The 21,804-nt window shown below is 41.9% G+C and overlaps 1 long non-coding RNA gene across 1 annotated transcript in view; it reads right to left on the bottom strand.

The window, feature by feature from the left end:
* Positions 1-14,572: 14,572 nt before the first annotated feature.
* The window catches only part of LOC117369072, a 122,354-nt gene continuing 115,122 nt past the window's right edge, over positions 14,573-21,804 (bottom strand). The window contains exon 4 of the long non-coding RNA XR_004541076.1: positions 14,573-14,847. This is a non-coding gene — a long non-coding RNA (uncharacterized LOC117369072). The remainder of the gene's footprint in view (positions 14,848-21,804) is intronic.

Genomic DNA, 21,804 nt, shown 5'->3' with positions numbered 1-21,804 from the left:
GACTATACAGGCACATTTAAATTGAATTTTCAACTGAAACGGAAGCCAATGTAATTTCCTCAACAGAGGTGACATGTGATCGATGGAGAAAGTGTATGCAAATTTATCTAAAGTACTGGATATCCATAGTGGATATCCTTAAACTTGACCTAGATGCAAATAAATAGGAGGTGTCCTGAGGACTGGGTTGAAATTCCCTGCTATATATATGCAAATACCACAACAGGAGGCACTGGTCAATTAGCAGAGCTCTCTTTCTGGTCAAGACCTACAAGCTCTGACAACCATGGATTTGGGGAGTGATAGGGAATGGTAGGCTAGTGCGAGGACGAATCAAAAATTAAAGGTGATTATTAAATTACGTGATAACCGGAACAGAGCTAGCAAAATGCAACATATGCACTTGTACATTGTCTGTTGGATAGTTCATCCACGCACAGTGCAGCGCTCAGCTTTTAGTCGTGTGTCAGCCACGAGGTCAGAAATGTGGATGCTCCATTGCAAGATTGCACCATCGAAGAACAACGTGCAGTAGTGAACTTTCTTTGGGAGAGGGAGTGAAATCTGTGGAAATTCACCATCAGTATGGACATAGAACCATGAATCAATGAAAAGTTTTATGAGTGGGTAAAAAGGTTTAAAGTGGGAAGAACAGGTGTAACCGACGAAGGTTGTTCTGGTCACACATCAATATCGTGCACACAAGAGCATATTGACAGGGTGGACGCCTTGATTAGAGAAGACTGACGGATAACAGTGTCTCAGTTAGCTGCAAATTTGGATATCAGCTATGGATCTGCATTTGCCATAATGCATGATGGCTTGGGATACAGGAAAGTCTGAGCATGATGGGTTCCCAAACAGCTTAATGATCTGCGCAAGCAACAACAAGTGGAGGTTGCGATCCAGTTCCAGAGACAGTATGAAGAAGATCCGTGTATTCTAGAGAGTGGTAACAAGATATGGGTGCATCACTGCGACCCAGAGAACAAACGACAAAGCATGATGAAGTAAAGGAAACAGTGCTCACCTGCTTCGAGAGCAGCCAAAAAAGTTCTTCTCTACAGGAATGCAGAAGCTAGTTGAACGATAGAACAAATGTGTCGTCTTGCATGGGGACTATGTGGAAAAGTGATACGTTCAATTGCTCACAGCTACTTCTATTAAAGCTGTTAGTTAGGTTGTGAGCCTTTTTGGACATATAAGGACGTTTTAAGCACCTAGTTGTAACCTGTTCTGGGCTCCTGGGGAGGACGGGCTATAAAAATGAGCAAATATATAAGTAAATGTAGTTTACCTTTACTTTTTTAAATTTACCCTCTTAATTTGAAACCTGGGTGAAATCAATGCATCCCAGTAAAAGGGATATTTGAAGACTGCTTACCCTCCATGTGACTAAAAGTACATGCACTGTTTTACCAGTATGTTAGGAGAGGCATTCTTAGGTGTAGGCTTGGGTTAAAGGAGATATTCACTTACGTAGATTTGTATTTTTAAAAACATTGCTTTGAACTGAAAAAGTATCTGTAGAACAGGTGAAAATCTCTGTGGGTTTTCAAAGAGAAAGCATGCGTCATTTCCCTTTGAGAGCTAGTGCAAAGTCCGTGGGGTTCAAGTACGTTCTGACTTTGAAACTATGTGGGCAGATATGAAAATTACCACATTAAAAGCGATGATGTGATGTAACAAAGATTTAACATTTTCCTCAAATGAGCCTGCAAACGAGTTTGAGATTAGATTAAAGCAGCATGGCGAACTTTTACAGAAAAGATTAGTTCTAGTCGATTCAGCAGCTAACCATGCGACCTCCTATTCCAAAAGGTGTCATCATCTGACTGTTTTAAATTAAGAGATCTTTTTATACGTTAATGGAGAATTTTTACACAGCTACTGGAAGAACAATATTATCCTTGTTGGAGTATTCAGCTACAGAAGCAATTCTGTGAATTGGTGCCAAGATGTTGGCACCACAAAGAAGTACACTTTGCACTAATTCTATAATGGCTTCTGGACATGCCTAAGCCACTATAGAATACTAATGCAAAGCTGCTATGGCACACTGACAGTTTGGCATGACAACTTATGCCACATCAATGGCTGGTGCATCCTGGCCTGCCTTTGTGCACTGTGCAACAAGCATAGGGTTACCAGATGTCTGGATACCCCTAGATATGTCCTCTTTTTGAGGACATGTCCGAGGGTCTGGACAGCTTTTCAAAACCTGATACTTTGGGTTTTGAAAAGCCTCCCTCAAAATTGCTGTCGGGCAGGAGGGCAACGTGATGACATCACGCGCCCGTGTGTGATGTCATTGCGTTGCATGAGTGCATATACACATGCCCTTTCTGCCCGACCAGAGCAGGCAGCAGGGGGTGGAGCTGGGGAAGGGATGGGTGGAACCAGGAGGGCCTAGGGGTGGGACTAAGGGATCCGGATTTTCCAAATGGAAAATCTGGTAATTGTTAATCTGGTAAATGTTAATATTCTTTAAATTGCAGGCATAGCCTAGTGACACATCCATCAAAGACCCATGTTTCACTCATATGTACAACCTCCCCCACCCCAAGCTGTATAGTTTTATACTTGGCACTTCAATTTAAGCATCACAATGGGCCACACTGTGCCAATTCTGTAATTTATTTATTCATTCAATTTTCTATATTGTTCTCCTAGGGGAGCTCAGAACGGTTTACATGAATTTATTCAAGTACTCATGCAATTTTCCCTGTCTGTCCCAGTGGGCTGACAATCTATCTAATGTACCGGGGCAATGGGGGGATTAAGTGACTTGCCCAGGGTCACAAGGAACCCAGAACCTCAGGGGACTGAGACTGTAGCTTTAACCACTGCACCATACACTCCCCACCTAGATGTGCCTATGCCATTATAGCTATAGCAGGAAGTCACATTTATGCTCCAAAATTTAGGCACACTGTGACAGGTCACAGACTGCTGTAAGTTGCAGCATGAACAACTGATCATGTTCTATAAGTTGCATGCATCATTTGGCCACGTGCCCATGATCTGACCATGAGTATGTGCTTCCCAGTTACACGCCAAGGGCCAGATTTTACAAAAGCTGCCAAACGTTAAGCAGTGGTAGCTTCCCTACTGCTGCCTAACTTAATTGGTTTAATTGAGTTTAAGTGCTACAATAATTGGTCACGCCATTAAATCCCAACTAAACCCTTGTTACAAAAATAAATAAATAAATAAATTATTTGCCACCACTTTATGGCCTCTGGGACTGATGCTTAGGTCCCTGGCAGCTAATGGTGCTTAGTTAGGGTTACCATTAGTGCTGCCCAATTCAGGAAAAAAAAATTTGATTTGATTCGATTCAGCCTATTGAATCGATTTTTCGATTCGATTCGATTTTCCTGCCCAATTGGGTGTTTTTTTTCAAACATCCTGGTGGGTTTATTTTATATTGATAAGAAAAGATTTATTTTCTCAACAGGCTTTTTATTATGGGAATTCAAATAAGGCGGGAAGATTATTGGCAAATTATCTAAAAGCAAATTGGACCGATTTTAAAACAATTTTTGGATTTCTACAAAGACCTGTATTCTTCTGAACTTTATTTAGATAAAGTAAAGGATGGATTGGAATTTTTAAATTTAATAAAGGGACCGAAAATTCCTGAGCATATAAAAGAAAGTTTAGAAAAGCCAATATCAATAAAAGAATTGCAAGCAGCATTGAAGTTCCTTAGAGTTGGATCCGCTCCAGGTGGGGATGGTTTTACAGTAGAGTTCTAAAAATCATTCCAAATTACCCTATTACCATATTTGTTAAATTTATATCAGACTCAATTAACTAAAGGATGTATGACAAATTTGGTTTTTTCTGTTACATAGAGCGTTATGGACCCCTGTTCGGTTACAAAAATTGGATAGCTCTAAGTCTAATAGATGTTGGCACTGTTATCTCGAAGCAGGGACTTTAGATCATTTATTATTCTATTGTCCATTTATTATGAATTTCTGGAAATCAATTTGGGACCAAATTAATTGTTTATTAGATAACCCAGTGGCATTATCATATGATACTGTGCTATTTGGTATGGCAATGAGAGCAAAAAGTCAGATTTCTACAAACAATAACAAATTATTACTCATAATGACTGGTGTTGCCATTCAACAAATTACGTATAATTGGAAAAACTGGTGTAGATTAAATTATAATTTTTGGTGGAATTCCTTATGTCATATATATAAAATGGAGAGATTTCTGGCAATACAGCAGGGTAGTTTCAAGATGTTTGGGAGCCATTAACAAAGTATTGTACCGATTAGATGAAATTTTCTTTTCCCTTAAATTTACAAGTTCAATTGTGAGGGAAGGGGGGGGGATTTTATAGTTATGTATTGTATAAGTATTGATTATTTGATAGGTAAGGGGGGGAAGGGTGGAAGTTAAGTATTTATCACTGTTACCATTGATGATTATTAAGTGATATAGATATTGTTAATTTGTTTGGACATTTTATCACACTTGTAAGTTTGAAAATGAATAAAGAATTTAAAAAAAAAAAAAGAATAAATACATAAAGGGATAATACTAGTATATAATTGTGATAATATATAAATACATTAAAACTACAAACATCACAATATAATCAATGTTAATTTTAATAAATAAGTAAATAGTGCTCAGACCCACAATCATCAGTGTTTAAGTGTAATCATATACACAACACTAGCTGCCATTAGACCGTCATAGCATTATTCTTATCTATGCCACCAATAAAACTTTCCATATACTTTATTAATACAATGAACTTATCTTTTTTTGGTGGTCAATTCTATGTTGATGGTCACCTAATCGGCAACTAGGAGTGCTTGTGCATAATCAAAAGGACTTTTGGAAGCCATGAAACACAACTCCTCCCTCTGACTCAAGTTTCGCATAGTGAGTGCTTTCTCAGGAAGGGATTATCTTAAATCAGCTTCCATGGACGAACTCCATCCAACCAGCTCTGCCAGAGCACTCAACTAACAATCCTCACAAAGTGAATTAACCATCCGTCTGCCATCTCTGTCCTCCCCTTCCATTTCCCTTCCCTCTCCCGGAGGTCTGGCATCTTTCCTTTTTTTTGTCTCCATCTACAGATCCACTTTTTCTCAACTACCCTTTAATCCAGCATCTATCCCTCCTTCCCCACCACCCCAGGGTCCACCATCTCTCCCTTTCTTTTCCCAACTACCCTCCTATCCAGTATCTCTATCCCCCCCCTCTACACCATCCCTTGTGTCCAACTTCTCTCCCTTTCTGTTCCTTCCCTCCCTAAATCCCATTGCCCATTATCTCTCTCCCTCTCCTCTATTTTTAGACCCATTATTTCTTCCCCCAAAGTCCGGCATATGCATGTCTCTTTGAACCCCCATCCCTCCCTCCCTCCCTCCATGTACTTCTACACCAGGGCCCATTCCCCTGAAGGTCTGTCCCTCCTGAAGGCCTACACCCCACCCCTGAAGGCCTGCCTGTCCTGAAGGCCTATACCCCACCCCTGAAGGCCTGCCTGTTCCCCCTGAAGGCCTGCACCCAAGGCCTGCCTGTCCCCCCTGAAGGCCTGCCTGTCCCCCATGAAGGCCTGCACCCAAGGCCTGCCTGTCCCCCTGAAGGCCTATACAATCCCTCCCTGAAGGACCCCCCCCCCCCCCTGGAAGGCCTGCGTGTTCCCCCTGGCCTCCCGGCATCAATTTACCTAATTTCAGCAGCCTTTATAAGATCGTTAGTGCTAGCGATCTTTCCGAGCTGCCTTCTCTCTGCTGCGGTCCCACCCCTCCTCTGACGTCAGAGGATGGGCGGGACTGCAGCAGAGAGAAAGCAGCTTGGAAGACCAGATGGCAGTTTGCAAAGATCGCTAGCACTAACGATCTTATCCAGGCTGCTGAAATTAGGTAAATTGATGCCGGGAGGCCAGGGGGAAACCGGACAGAAGCACTTCCCGACTGACACTCCCCACTCGCCCTCTATAGCAGGAGCGGCAGCGGCCGGCCAGCAAGAGGCAGCGCTGCTGATCCTGCTTTAGGGGGCGAGGGGGGAGGGTCATTCGCCGAATCGGGAGGCCGATTTTATTTTTTTTTTTTGAATCGATTCAAACCGATTCACCCGAAATGAATTGGTGAATCGATTTGAATCATGAATCGGGCAGCACTAGTTACCATACATCCGGGAAAACCTAGATATGTCCTCTTTTTAGAGGAGTTTACGAGTGCCTGGAGGGATTTCCAAAACCTGGCAGTTTGTCTGGGTTTTGGAAATCCTGAGCTTGGAGGTTGCAGCATGATGGTGTCATACACACGCACGCATGCATGTGATGTCATTGCGTCGACATCCGTGCAGGTGCGAAAGCTTCCAAATGTGGCCTTTGAGCTTAGGGAGGTGTGTGTGGGGGTGGGGTGGGGGGAGAAACGAGATGGGACTGGGGTGGAATTGGGCAGGGCCAGGCGTCCTCTTTTTTTCAAAGAGGAAATCTGGTAACCCTATGCTTAGTGACACTGAAGCCCGGACGTGGGCGTGTTTAGGGGGCAGCACCGGACTTTGGCATCACTATGCGCCACTGGCTGTGATTCAGGAAGGACCCTGGGTGCTGGAAATGCAGACCTGTAAAACCCTGGCCTACATGTCTGGCACCTAGGGTCCTTGAGAGCTGCAATTCAGTAAGCGGGGACTGTTGTTCATTGGCACGTGGCAGGTGACCATTTTGTTGGCACCTGAGACTTATAGAGAATCAGGGCCTAAGGATCTGGGACTCTGCTGTGCGAAATCCTATTGAAATAAATACTTGACCTCTGATTTTACACTGCTTCATTTATTACTGTATCTGTTATGTTGTAGCTCATTATTCTCATTTGGTAATCGTATATGGCAGAATAATAATTTCGTTATTTATATTCTGCTGAATAATAAAATATGCTGTTCGGTACCGCTCTAGTATACAGTTTTATTATAACACAACAGAGAACAAACTGTATGTGGGAACAATTTTCAAAAGCCACACATTGGTTGAATTCTGATTTACTTATACATTGGTAAAAATGACACTTGACAACTATACATTTTATTTATTTTAAACATTTCTATACCGTTTAAATCTAAACGGTTTACATAATTTTACATACATAATTCTGTAAAACAAGCAAGATCAGACAAACAAACAAATAATCTTCAGAAAATCAACTATAAAAAATGAGACAAGTTTAGAACCAATGCCAGGAGGTTCTTCTTCACACAGAGGGTTGTGGACACATGGAGCGCGCTCCCGGAGGAAGTGGTCGGGCAGAGTACGCTATGGGGATTCAAAGAGGGATTGGATGGATTCCTGAAGGATAGGGGGATTGAGGGATACAGATAAGGGTAGATAAGAGTATGGACAGAGTAAAGATAAAAACAAGGGGGCTATAGGGCTAAATCAAGTAAACATGACAGGTCATGGACCTGATGGGCCGCCGCGGGTGCGGACTGCTGGGCGCGATGGACCTCTGGTCTGACCCAGCGGAGGCAAATTCTTATGTTCTTATGTTCTTAAAAGGCTTACCGTATTTCCCCATATATAGGCCGTGGCCTATACATGGGTTTTACAAACCCATGTATGGGGCGCGGCCTAGTTAAATAGGGTGGCCTATATAAAAAATTTGAATCATCTCCCCCACCCCCCCGTACCTTTTTCGGAAGCCCCCTCTCTGGTGTGCGGCTCGGGTCTCCAGCAGTGCAGGGCAACCGTGATCTCTTTGGCATCTGGCATACCCCTGCACCGCTTGCTGAGTGTCTGAGGCCAGTTATCGCGAGTCGCGTGAGAGCTGACATCGGCCATTCAGCAGGTGCTTTGGGGGCAGGCCAGATGCCGAAGAGATCGCTGCTGCCCTGCACCGCTGGAGACCCGAGCCGCGCGCCAGCGAGGGGGCCTACGAAAAAGGTACTGGGGTGGGGGGGGGATGAATGGAAAAGGCAGGGGAGGTACCGATGATAAGCCGCGGCTAACACCATGGGGCGGCTTATCTTCCGTTTTTTAAACATAGGCCGCCCTTTTCTGCGGCCTATGCAGAGGGGTGGCCTATATGTGGGGAAATACGGTATACAAAGAATCATAAGAAAATTCTTCAACAAGCAGCAATCATAAAGGATCAGTATCTAGAAAAAGGTATTTACAAATAACTGCGTTTTAAGTCATTTTCTAAAACTGTCCTTTTCACAACATTTTCGTAAAAACAAATTTTGGATTAACATTTGTTTTTAATAGAGCTAAGTTTTCAGAACGCAGAGATCTATTTGGTAAATAATTGGCCATACATCCTCCATGCAGTGGCGTAGTAAGGGTGAGAGGCAGCCGGTTGGGGGTGCCCCTCCCCGCTGTCTTCCCCACCTCCCTTTTTAACTTCTCCGGCATGAGTAGCATGCCCACGTCGGTGTCGTCTTGCCCTGTGACATCACTTCCTAGGTGCAGGTCCCAAAAGTTGCATCAGAGAGATCGCCAATGCTTACGCGGGCAGCAACCTCATGCCGGGGAAGTAAAAAAGGTATGGGGAAGGCAAGGGGCGCACGTGCACAGTAAGAAGAGGAGAGGGAGGGGAAGGGTGCCATGCCCTTAGGAAGACCACGCCCTGGGCTGACCGCCCCCCCCCCCCCGCACCTCCCATACTATGCCACTGCCTCCATGTGACTGAAGGTGCATGCAGCCTTCCATTATCCAGATCAGTGTCTCTCAAACTGTCTCAAGCTGGGGCATACTAAAGGTAGTGACTACGGCTAGAGGCACCCATAAGTGCGTGGACGTCGCCGTGATGGCATCACACATATGAGTGACATCATCACGTCAACGTCTGTGCATGTGCAGAGGACCTCCAGATGGGCCCAGAGATGCCAGTAGGGGGTGCTAGCAGGGAAGCGGGCCGGAAGAGAAGGAGAGGCTCTGGTACCAGCTGATTGCCTACAGCAGTGTTTCTCAACTACTTCAAACTAAGTACCCCCAAAGTCTAACAAATATCAACTGAGTACCCCAACCACAGACCTCCTTAGCCCCACCCAAGCTCTGCCCCAGATCCCATCCCCTTTACTAATTGTAATGCAGTTTTTTTACATTCATTTTTCATAATATACACAGCAGCTATAAATTCTCAAAACCGACACATTTCAATCACTATATTGAAAATAAAATCATTTTACCTATCGGTGATCCTCTGCAGGTTGATGTAATTAGCTTTAAAGATGAGACCAGGAGTCCGGGGGGGGGGGGGTAGGGGGGAGCTAGAGGACGCTAGAGAGAAGGGGGAAACATGCAGGCCTTTGGCGAATCGGGCAGCGCTGGCGCTGTACCGCGTAGGGAAGTCAGCTGGCTGGAGACACACTAGTGTGCCTCGGCACACAGTTTGAGATAAAGTGATCCAGACACTTCTACTGGATTTTGTGCAGAAGCATTCACAGGGGCTGGGTTGGATTAAGTGAGACAACCACTCAAATGGTTTGGAATTCTCAAAAACTACACACACTGTTTTGAAGTAAGGTCTAAATCTCTACAGGCACATTTAGTAGAGATAGTCTTCATAAGGAAAGAAGGGGCGTACTTTCTTTTTTAAAAAAAATATCTTTATTAATTTTAAAAACAGACAGAAAGTGCAATAGAATGTACAAACAATTGGTACAATATACAGCACTTATATCTAACACATAATAATATAAGAACATACATCTCCCCCTTCCCTTCCTTCCACCCTCTCTGGATTTATGTGAAACTCATTCTGAAATTAAAGGCTTCTACTATTGATCAGTTTTTGCAAATTTCGCTAATGGACCCCAAGTCTCATAAAATTTTTTTTATAGTGTTCCAATTGTTCCGAGTTCATTTGCTCATATCTATAAAATTGGCGCAGGGTTTCCCACCAAAAGATATGATTTAGGGCTCCTTTTGCTAAGCTGCGATAGCGTTTTTAGCGCGTGCAGAATTGCCGCGCGCGTGCTAAACCCACGCTATACAGCTAGAAATAACGCCAGCTCAATGCTGGCATCAGTGTCTAGCGGGCGTGGCAATTCTACACGCGCTAAAACCACTATCACAGCTTAGTAAAAGGAGCCCTTAGTCTGTCCCACTTTTTCTTGTAATTAGCTGCATATTTTCTCTTTTTGAGAATCAGTGCAGGATCCAAGGGTTAAAGCACTGGTGGACTTTACAGCTCAGAAACAGATAGAACAATTGCTCCATTCAAGGCAAAGGTATGAGGTTACTAAGATTTAACATCTTCTTTAAACCAAATGAGCCTGGAAACTAGTTTCAGAGTTGTTGAAAGCTGTAGAGTGAACTGTCTTCAATCATGCAGGATTATGAGTGTACTTGGAACCAATGTGAAACTACCATCAAATGAATTATGGGGAAAATAGCTTAGAGTCAGCCACAATTTCTTTGAACAGTATTTCTCCTTAAGATTTTCCTCATCTTTCATACCATATCAGACAGCCAGTATTGCTTGAGGTGTTCACCAAGAGATTCAAGAAAAATGAGAGAGAGAGAGAGAATTGGGGAACCTTTTGGAGGCAGAGGGTTTGGGGTTTTAAATTCCTTTTAAGCATATTTCCAAAAAATTCCTTGGAAAATTCACAGCTCTGGCCAATCTCTGTGAGATAAAATATAGATTAACCATAGATTACTTACAAAGGTGTGGAATTTTATAGATACCGGTATTCCAAAAATACTCCCCTATTCTTCATTCTGGTGAACATTTTCTCCACAGCCTATCCCTGCAGAGGAAGGTATGGAAAGCTGCAAAAGAACTGGAAAGATAATTTGTACCACCCTCCTCTCCTAATGCGAAAACATTCACAGAACTTAAAAAGAGAAAAAAAAAAAATGACACCCCAAATGCAAAATAACACAGATTTCATAACATGGAGGAAGGGGCTGGCCCTTTAAGCAGTTAAATGCTGAAATATTTCAGCACTTTTTCATTCAGCCCTCTCAAACAGCACACCTAACAGGGGGATGACGCTGGAGGACCTTACTCGACTAGCACAAAACCAATTTGTTCTTAGAACTGTAACTCTTCAAGTTGTTAGAAATCAAGTACGAGTCGATGGCGTCTAAAGGAGAAGAAGAAGTGTTCTATTTGGCTGACCAAGATTGGGGACACCACACGTTATGCAGTATTTTAACTTCTTCAAGCATAAGTCAGGTTTTATTTTTTTTCCCCCAATTCATTATTATGAATCAAAGACAAAAGCCTAGTTGTATGTTATGCCTGGAAGGTGATTTTAAAAGGGCTGCATGTCCTTCACAGGTGTAAACTGATGTATACGTTAGTAGAAATTTTAGAAAGAGTGCAATATCCTATAAATGTGTCAAGGCTCAGAGATTTACAGACAGCGTGGTACGGGTGTGGTTTGGACGTTCCTTCAAAGTAGATCTGTATATCTGTATATCTGTATGTGCACACTCAAATAGATGCCTAAGCTCACAAATTTGCATCTAATCTAGACGTTGATTTACTTCCTGGGTGCGGGACCCGGAAGTGATGTTAGAGAGAGCTGACACCGACGCGGGCAGCAAACTCACGATACTGCTCATATCGGGAAAATTAAAGAGGTATGAGGGAAGGGGCGCACGTGTGCGGCAGAGGGTATATGGAGGGGGCAGAGAGGAAGTTGGGTGCTAGCACCCCCACCAAGATGGTGCCAAGAGCAGACCGCCCCACCCCACCCCCTTACTACGCCACTGGGCTTATGCTAAAATTCTCACAGTTCCACGTGGAACTGCTGTTATAAAAGTCACGCTTAGCACTCAAGATCCCGGCTCTTAGGTTTTGGCATTCTCTCTTGAATCTACCCCATAGTGTTTATTAGAACAATCTAATGCAATACCATCACCATTTGCAGCTGCCTTGAGTCACACAGAACTCTTGGCAAATTTGTCATCCGGACCTGGGATGTGGATAAGAGCTTGAGGGAGGAACCGTGCTTATCTCTTTGGCATTTAAAACCACTCTCACTTGGCAAATTGTTTGCGTTATGGAGAACTGTTCCATAATTTGTGGATGTGAGAGTGTGGCGTAGTGGTTAGAGCCATGGCCTCAGCACCTTGAGGTTGTGGGTTCAAACCCTGGGCTCCTGCTTGTGACCCTGGGCAAGTTACTTAATCCTTCACTGCCCCAGGTACATTAGATAGATTGTGAGCCCACTGGGACAGATAGGGAAAAATGCTTGAAGTACCTGTATGTAAACTGCTTTGAGTGTGGTTGTAAAACTACAAAAAGCCAGTATACAAGTCCCAGTCCCTTTCCAAAATCCATTACTTGTATATGTATGCGGTAATACCTTCATCTATAAATAGCATCATCAACATTTATATACTGTATGTAGTTCTGCTTAAAACAAAAGGAGCAACCTAATTGCTAGAGGAATCAGGAAAGCCGGGGTGCAAACCTCACTGCTGGTCCTTGTACTCGGGTAAGCCACTTAACCCCCCCATTGCCTCGGATACAAATTTAAACTAAACTAAAACTTAGCTTTATATACCAAGTCATCAACCAGAGGAAGCTTGAGTCAGTTAACAATAGTTAAAAAAGATATGCTAAAATTGCAAGGGGATTAATTTCCGAAATGTTTAGCAAAGGAAAAGGTTTTTAATGATGTGCGGAAGAATTGGAAAGGACTAGGGCATCTCAAAGTTAAGGGGAGTTCATTCCATGATTGAGAACATTTAAAAGCCAAAGAAAGGCCAAAGTTCTTGACTCCTTTGATTCCTTTCCTAGAAGGGAGGGAAAGTTTAAATGCCCTCTTGCATGGAAGAATCTGTAAACATTCCATAGTAGAGGAACAAGAGGAATAAAAATACCATATAAAATTTTGAAAGTAATGCATGCACATTTAAATTGAAACCTGAGATGAACCAGGAGCCAATGAAGGCTCAAAAGCAAAGGAGTCACATGGTCAAATTTGCTTTATCCATAGATCAACTTCGTAAGAGTATTCTGAATCAGTTGTAACCTTTAAAAGGCAAATTCTATAAGGTGCATTTATACCCCAAGTTTACAGAATAATTGCACTTATGCATAATTGGTGTCATAAGAACATAAGAATAGCCTTATTGGGTCAGACCAATGGTCCATCAAGCCCAGTAGCCCGTTCTCACGGGGGCCGATCCAGGTCACTAGTACTTGGCCAAAACCCAAGTAGTAGCAACATTCCATTATCTCAGAGTAAGCAAGATTCCTGAACCCCCAAACAGTAGCAACATTCCATGCTACCAATACAGGGCAAGCAGTGGCTTCCCCCATGTCATAAATTGGAAGTTAAACTTGAAAGTGTTACGTGGAATTCTATAAGCTTGGCATGTATTGTACGCTACTTAGCCCCATAATTGCAAGTGTGCTCTGCGTGTAGGCAGAGCATGGAAGTGCCATACAAAATCCCACCTAGCAATGCACAATGTACAGGATGCTATCAGTTTGCACATTGCAATACACATATTCTGTAGGTGTCCTTGCATACACCAGCCATTGACCTGGCATAAGCAGTTATTTATTTTATTTAAAAAATTTCTATTCCACTTAAAGCCTAAATGGATTACAATACAACAGACATAATCCACTACATTCAGACTCATAATTTATTTATTTATTCAATTTTCTATACTGTTCTCCCAAGAGAGTTCAGAACGGTTTACATAGGTTTATTCGGGTACTCAAGCATTTTTCCCTGTGTGTCCCGGTGGGCTCACAATCTATCTAGTGTACCTGGGGCAATGAGGGGATTAAGTGACTTTCCCAGGGACGCAAGGAACAGCGTGGGTTTGAACTCACAACCTCGGGGTGCTGAGCCTGTAGCTTTAATCACTGTGCCACACTACCTCATCACCACTTCCTTACAAACATTGTATTACATTATACTTAAAAAACATACCATTCTAATAAAAAAAACTTGTACAAAAAAATACATTTTCAATTGTTTCTTGAAAGACCTCAAGTCCTTACACAATCTCAAATAGCCTGGCAAACCATTCCACAAATGTGGGGACCTGCTGCTGCCTAAATTTTGTGCACAGGTGTTCCATAACTGGTTAGGCATGTTGTAATGCTCCTATAGAACTAGTGCAAAAAAAATAAAAATGCCATTTTGTAGATTTACCACTTTAAAGATTGTGAGCCTAGTTTACCTGAATGCATCTCACCTTCAGCTAGTACTGAAAAGCTGTGAGCTAAATTCAACGTTGAATGCCAAGGGATGCCACTCTCCCACAGATTCAATAAAAGCCACCCAAATTTGGGTACGGATCCCAGATCTGCATGCAAGTAATTTAGTTAATGACCCGTTGACAAATTAATTATTGACATTAATAGGCATAATTTAGAACTTATGCGAGGATCTGCCTATATGCTATTCTATAATGCTGCATAGAACTCAAAAGAGGGTGTGGCCAGGGGAGAGACATGGGCAGGTCAGGGGCATTCCCAAAAACATACATGGTGGGCCACTGAAAAGTAGCCCGCCTCCGGCGATAACATGACAAGATGAATGAGCAAGTGGATTGTTTTTATTCACTTACCCACAAGTTACAACATATGGTGAAAGTGGTCCCTGTTCACGTCTATGCACCTTTGGGCACGTCAGATTATATCGGCAGATACTGCTTGCACCTCTTCACCAGTGATGCTGCGGATAGTTTTCATGATGTCTTCCTTGAGTTCATCCAGGGTATGTGGATTGTTGGCATACACTTTCTGCTTTAAATTTCCCCACAGATAAGAATTGCATGTGGACAAGTCCGGGGAATGTGGTGGCCATAACCCCTTGCTCACAGTTCGCTCTTCTGAAAACAGTTCACGAACCCGTGTGGGGTATGCCATGTTGCCCCATCTTGTTGGAAAAAGCAGTACATTAAAAAAAAAAACTTTATTGATTTTCATATATCAACAGCGCAATACAGAAGTATATAAACATATAATAAATCAAGAAAAGCACATTCATCTTACAGACATACATGAGCATTTAAACCCACCCACCCATCCAATAACTAGTTAACAAAAACATAAATACATAGATTCTTTCAATAACCTTTCCCTATTTAAAATGGTAACGTAATCCTACTCTCCTCTCACCCACTTGGATGAATGTATTCAAAGGGCTAAAATTAAGATAAAAGTATCCCTCCCCCCCTCACCTTTCCCTGGATGTGCATGGAAATAAACAAAAATTAAAGACAAAAGACAACTATAATGATGAAATTAAAGATGTCAATGGTCCCCAAACCAATTTAAATTGCTATGCCCCAACATATCAGCATTAATTTTCTCATATCTATAGCTTGAGCATAAATTCGCCCACCAAAAAGGAAAATTGAGGCGATCATAATTTTTCCAATTACGAGTTACCATCTGCGTGGCTATCCCGGTCATAATTAGGAAAAGCTGGCATTTATAGCGGTCCATGGGGGGCTTAATATGCAATAATGTTCCACATACGACTACCTCATATGTCAATGGATTCCAGTATGTTATTAATCTTTCCCCATATTGATTTCCAAAAGTTGAATATCAAAGGACAATAGAACACATGATCCAGTGTCCCAATGTCTAGATGACAGTGCCAGCACATTTTTTCTTCTAGTGTTAATTGGTCATAAAATTGTTCGATTGCGTTTTCTTACTCGATCTTCTTTGCACATAGGGCTCTCCTTTTACGAAGGCGCGTTAGTGGTTTAACGTGTGTAATAGCGCACGCTAAACCGCCGGCCGCGCTACCCGCTACGGCCTCCTCTTGAGCAGGCAGTAGTTTTTTGGCTAGCGCAGGGGTTAGCACGTGATTAAAAATCACACGCGCTAAAGCCACTAACGCGGCTTCGTAAAAGGAGCCTGTAGTCTTCCACAATCACTATTTGCTTTTCCAGGGAGAACACCATCTTTCTGGCACCGGTATAAGAGGCGGTTGTACAATAGGGTTTATTTATGTATTTAAAAATTTATATACCGCATAATAACTATGCGGTCTACAAAATTGCATGCATACATATTTAAGAAATGCTACACGTGTTTCAACAAGACAAATACAAGAAGACATTAACTAATGGTATCATTATTAAAATCTTCTTTTAAATTCATCCTACAAGATGGAAACACAAGATCTCATAAAATCATTAACAGGACAGGAAAGCATTAGCAGAGAATAGCATTACACAGGAAGGCATTGACAAATAATTGCGTTTTCAATTTGGAGCTGGAAATAAACAATGAGAGATTAAGGCGAATGACTCTTAATTCCTCAAATCAAACCCTGGCCAAGACAATGCAAAACTGTGCGCATGGATCTGAGCTGCTATAAATTCCAGAGGAGATATTTACATGCTCAATGGCATTGATTGTGTGCCAGCATTTTCTTCAGGTTTCAGCGGCCCAGGAACCTGCGGGAGCGGAATAAGCTTCCAGGATATTTACGATGACAAACAAGTTTGAGTAGTTTTAACAAAATGTTGAAGAAACACCTCTTCTGCAAGATGAAATATGGGACTTGATCTATAGTTTTTTGATGCGAGGCGCTGGTAGCCTCTTTGCAATTTTAGGAGGATTTACATTATCATTATTATGTTTTATTGATGTTCTATTTGTTGTAATGTGATTCTGTTTGTGTATGCACTTTATTGTGACCTGCCTTGGGAAGGGGGGATATAAATAAATAAATACAAATACGGTACTCCAAGCATCAATTAGCACTGAGCAATCTTTATAGAATTGGAGTTTGCTACAGATCTTCCTGGTACTGTAGTTAATTTTCAGTTTTGCCTGACTACGATTTGCTATGACTTTTTGGAGAGCGAGCAGTGAAAGCAGTGCCGTCGAACTGGAGCCCCCGTGGACGGACTTACGAACATGCAGGCTATATGAACTTACTCTGGATTTGTTGTGGAGAAGATAAGTACTACGTTGCTTCTGCATTACTTGCTTGTCCAGCTTGTGATTTTGTGTGGCTTGGATGAACCTTAGCTGCTGTGTACCCTCGGGTCGGGGGACAGAGACAGCTTGATAATTTTTGTATTTATTATTTCTGTTTCAAATAATTATTTTAGCAGATGAGTTTGTGCACCAGTTCAATCACATACTTCACAATTTGGGGTTGTCCAAGGATGTTTCACACGTAATAATACCCTTTTCAAGTTTCAAGTTTATTTAAAATTTCTTATACCGCTCAATCAGACTTCTGAGCGGTGTATAATAAAAATACAGCTTTCGTCATATAAAATAGGGGTGAATATCTGACAAATATAATCTACATAATAAATTCAGACAATGACGGACAGAAACAAATGGAAAAAGGGGAGGAGCTACAATATTTTTAAAAAATAGAACAATTAAGGAAAAAAACGACAGGGAGGGGAAGGATGTTGCCATCTGCAGTCAACATGTGTTTAGCCCTTACAAGGGCAAATAGGTATCGAATGCGTCTTGAAACAGAAATGTTTTTAGCTGTGTCTTACAATGAAGCAGAGATACTTCACAAATGTAATTAGGAATAGAATTCCAAAGCGAGGGCACAGTCACTGCCGTTATTTGATCTTATCGTGTTAATATGCTTTAGAGATGGGACCGCAAGAAGGGTGTATGATTGTAGCAGCTGAACATTAATGGCGGTGTCTCCCCATTTGCGGGCTGTGGGACTGAGGACTCCCCATTCACAAAAAAATGTATTTGTTTTCAGGACTGTCCCTTCCCCAACTTGGGTCAGGGGAGACTTTTTTTTCTCTTGTTACTCTTTTCAGTACTCCTCTATTGGAGTTTTTTTGTAACTTAATTTTGGGTGACATTTATAGAATTTCCCCTATTTGCACAATGATGTCAGCACCGTGCAGAGGTTTCAAGGGAGTGTGGTGGGGGTGTGGTTTCAGTGAGGCTTGAGCAGGGTGAAAATCACAAAGGGGAAAATATCTCCTTTGGATTTGATAGCAGCTCAGATCCATGTGCATAGTTTTGAATTGTCTTGGCCAGGGTTTGATTTGAGGGCTTAAGGGATCCTTTTACTAAGCCGCATTAGGGCTCTAACTCGTGGAATAGTGCGCTCTACATTGCCACGCACGCCAGACTTAAATGCCACCATTGAGCTAGCGTTAGTTCTAGAAGCGTAGCGTGCAGTGTAGCGCACGGTAATTTCCTGCGTGCGCTAAAAACGCACCTTAGTAAAAGGAGCCCTAAGAGTCATTCGCCTTAATCCCTCATTGTTTATTTTCAGCTCCAAATTGAAACCAATCTTAGGGGACTTTTTACTAAAAGGCATTAAAAACAAGTATAGTGCTTTTTAATTTGGGAATTTCTTGTACCCTAAACCCCTTTCTTTCTTTTTTGTAAATCTTTATTAAATTTCCAAACTACCAAAGTTCAAACAAATAATTTCAATATACTAAACCCCTTTCTAATACATTAGTGAAAATAAGGCTTTTTATTTATTTATTTATAAATTTTCAAGTTACATACCAAGTAAACACTTGTACAGAAAGTGGGTTAGTAAGATATGACCTATATCCAATATAAATCATAATCAGACCAAATTAAACAAAATGCATAAAAGAAAATTATTTCAACTAACCCAACTTAAGTCCTCAAAATTTAGATCCAAGACTGTATTTAAGCGAGCAAAAGAGAAATAATATAAGAAGATAAATTACAAACAGAACTGAGGTATGGGCAGTTTATATAAATTATAGAGCTGTTGGTTTCTCTTTATCCAGTCGAGACATGGCCAGAAAAGCAGAGGTTCGAAAAAGACATTCAGCGGTAGCAAATAATACACTTGCTCCCAATAATACACGTCGCTCCCAGTAAAGTGACTCCAGGTTTCAATAATAGAAATTCTCTACGTCGCTTTTGAGTTTCTCTGGAAAGGTCAGGAAACATTTGTATTTTACAACCAAGAAACTCCTTCTGTCTGTTTTTAAAGAAAAGTCTCAATATCCATATTTTATCTATTGCAAGAGCTACAGTCAAAATCATTGTTTCTCTATCTGATGTTTCTAAGATTTCAAAAACATTCAACGGTGCCTGATTCGATTGAGCCCCATCTTTATTTGGCAGAAAATAAGGCTTTTTTGATTGGTTTTTATTTTTAAATTTGTAAGTTCTTCACTAATGTTGTCAGTGTGCAGCAATTGCAAATAATTTCCCCTCCCCCTCCTTTTTACAAAAATGTAGCATGGTTTTTAGCGCTGGCCACAGTGGTAACAGCTCCGACACTCATAGAACGTCGGAACTGTTACCGTCGTGGTTGGCACTAAAACCGTGTTGATGCGGAAGCACTTACCGTCCCCTATTTAGGAGCCACTACGGGGTACATTTATAGTGCCTAAAAAAGTCGGCAATGAAAAAAATGCTCAGTGTTATTTTATAAAGGGTGCTTACAGTTAAGTGCAGTTTATAGAATACACTTAAGCCTGGGACCTGTACCTAGCCTTAGATGCTGTGATTTGCACCAACTTAAACATGGTGAAAATCCCTGCGCCTATAACAACGCACATAACCCCCCCAAATACCCCTGATCCTCCCGTGACCCTCCCATTTCCACAGCCGTTTTCCTGATTCATGTGTAAAATTTAGGCTAAACTTACATGCATATATTTCAATTAAAGCTAATTAGCACCAATAATTGCTCATTAAGATCCCAAATATTGGTGCTAATTTGTCCATCATTCAATTAAATTGAGCATGCAGATTAGGTGCAATTTATAGCACTTTGTATAGGATTTGAGGGTAAGCGCTCCCATGTGATATTCGGGTAGCATGTGCTACTACTGGAATAACACTTCCATGCCCATTTCCCACCCGTGGTTAGTGCACAAAAAATGGCACATTGCCACAACGTGTTCGATCTATTTTGTGGTATGCATTTTCCCATGCATTAAGCCTTCATCAGGGCTTAACACCCTTTAGTACAGTATGCTACAAACTTTTTAAAGCTGCGGCACACTAAACACGGGCTCGCAGCTGGAGGGCATCCAGAAGTTCGCGGACGTCGACGTGATGACCTCATGCGCCTGTGCGATACCATCACAAATTGGGAGAATGGGCAGAGAGATGGCAGATGAAGTTCAATGTTGAGAAATGTAAAGTATTGCATGTGGGAATCAGAAACCCGAGGCACAGCTATACGATGGGAGGGATGTTATTGAATGAGAGTACCCAAGAAAGGGACTTGGGGGTAATGGTGGACATGACAATGAAGTCGACGGCACAGTGCGTAGCGGCCGCCAAGAGAGCGAATAAAATGCTGGGGATAATCAAGAAGGGTATTACAACAAGAACGAAAGAAGTTATCCTGCCGCTGTACTGGGCAATGGTGCGTCCGCATCTTGAGTACTGCGTCCAGTATTGGTCACCATACCTTAAGAAGGATATGGTGTTACTCGAGAGAGTTCAGAGGAGAGCGACAAGACTGATTAAGGGGATGGAAAACCTTTCATACGCTGAGAGATTGGAGAAACTGGGTCTCTTTTCCCTGGAGAAGAGAAGACTTAGAGGGGATATGATAGAGACTTACAAGATCATGAAGGGCATAGAGAGAGTAGAGAGGGACAGATTCTTCAAACTTTCAGAACATAAAAAAACAAGAGGGCATTCGGAAAAGTTGAAAGGGGACAGATTCAAAACAAATGCTAGGAAGTTCTTCTTTACCCAACGTGTGGTGGACACCTGGAATGCGCTTCCAGAGGACGTTATAGGGCAGCGAACGGTACTGGGGTTTAAGAAAGGATTGGACAATTTCCTGCTGGAAAAGGGGATAGAGGGGTATAGATAAAAGATTACTGCACAGGTCCTGGACCTGATGGGCCGCCGCGTGAGCGGACTGCTGGGCGCGATGGACCTTAGGTCTGACCCAGCGGAGGCATTTCTTATGTTCTTATGTTCTTATCACATAGACGTCTGCACAGATGTGCTCCAGCCGTGGCCCTGAGCCGTGGCGCCGACGACCCCGCCCACATTACCCTGCTGGTAACCTCCCCTATATATTTCTCTGCTTTGCGGCGCACGCCACACTGCTTGGTTGACTGTTATGCCTGCTGATTTATTCTTTCAACGCTAAAATTCCAACTTGACTGGTTTTACTAATTTTATTTATCTAATTCTAATTTTAACTCATTTCAAGTTTATTTTATCTACATTGTATGTAACTCTTACCTCAGGTATTTATATTTTTATATTTTATCTATTTTAACTTGATTTACTGATAATTTTATCTATTTTAACAACTGTCTTTACTGTTTCTTCATTTACCTCTCTAATGTTTGTCCTTTCTACTCTCTACTAGTGGTAGGGTTCTAGAGAGGGAGAGGTGTGGATAGCAGGAGAGGCACATCCTGTAAGCAGTCAGACGGCGCCTCGCCTCCTCGGGCATCTGCCGCAGCACACAGTTTGCAATATACTGCTTTAGTAAAAGGCCCCCCCCCCAAATTGCAACTTCACTATTGAATTTGCAGTATTTAACGGATGTTCTGCAGAAGCTGAGGATGTTCTGCCAGTCGCAAGTTTTAAGAATGAATTAGATATTTATTATACTACTTGAGTATTTCTAAATTACATTTTACAGCCATAAAATAAATCTTCCCACATAAATTTTAAAAAGAAAGAGAGATTCAAAGCAGCAAATCCCAATAGATGGGGATACAACTCAGTAGAAATATTGCCTGTAAGTTAAAAGCTAAAGTCTGATCCAGTGCCAACCGGTGTTTAATTTATGTGAAAAGATTGATGGAGAATTGATGAACAGATCAAATGTGGGCTTCACAATGTGCTCTTCATAAGCACTAAACAGGGCTAATCAAAGCTAAATCAGAATAAC

Source organism: Geotrypetes seraphini, chromosome 11, assembly GCF_902459505.1.
Source record: "Geotrypetes seraphini chromosome 11, aGeoSer1.1, whole genome shotgun sequence".
In the NCBI taxonomy this organism is placed as follows: domain Eukaryota; kingdom Metazoa; phylum Chordata; class Amphibia; order Gymnophiona; family Dermophiidae; genus Geotrypetes; species Geotrypetes seraphini.
The sequence above is the reverse complement of the archived record's forward strand: the minus strand, read 5'-3'. Positions and strand labels throughout refer to the sequence as shown.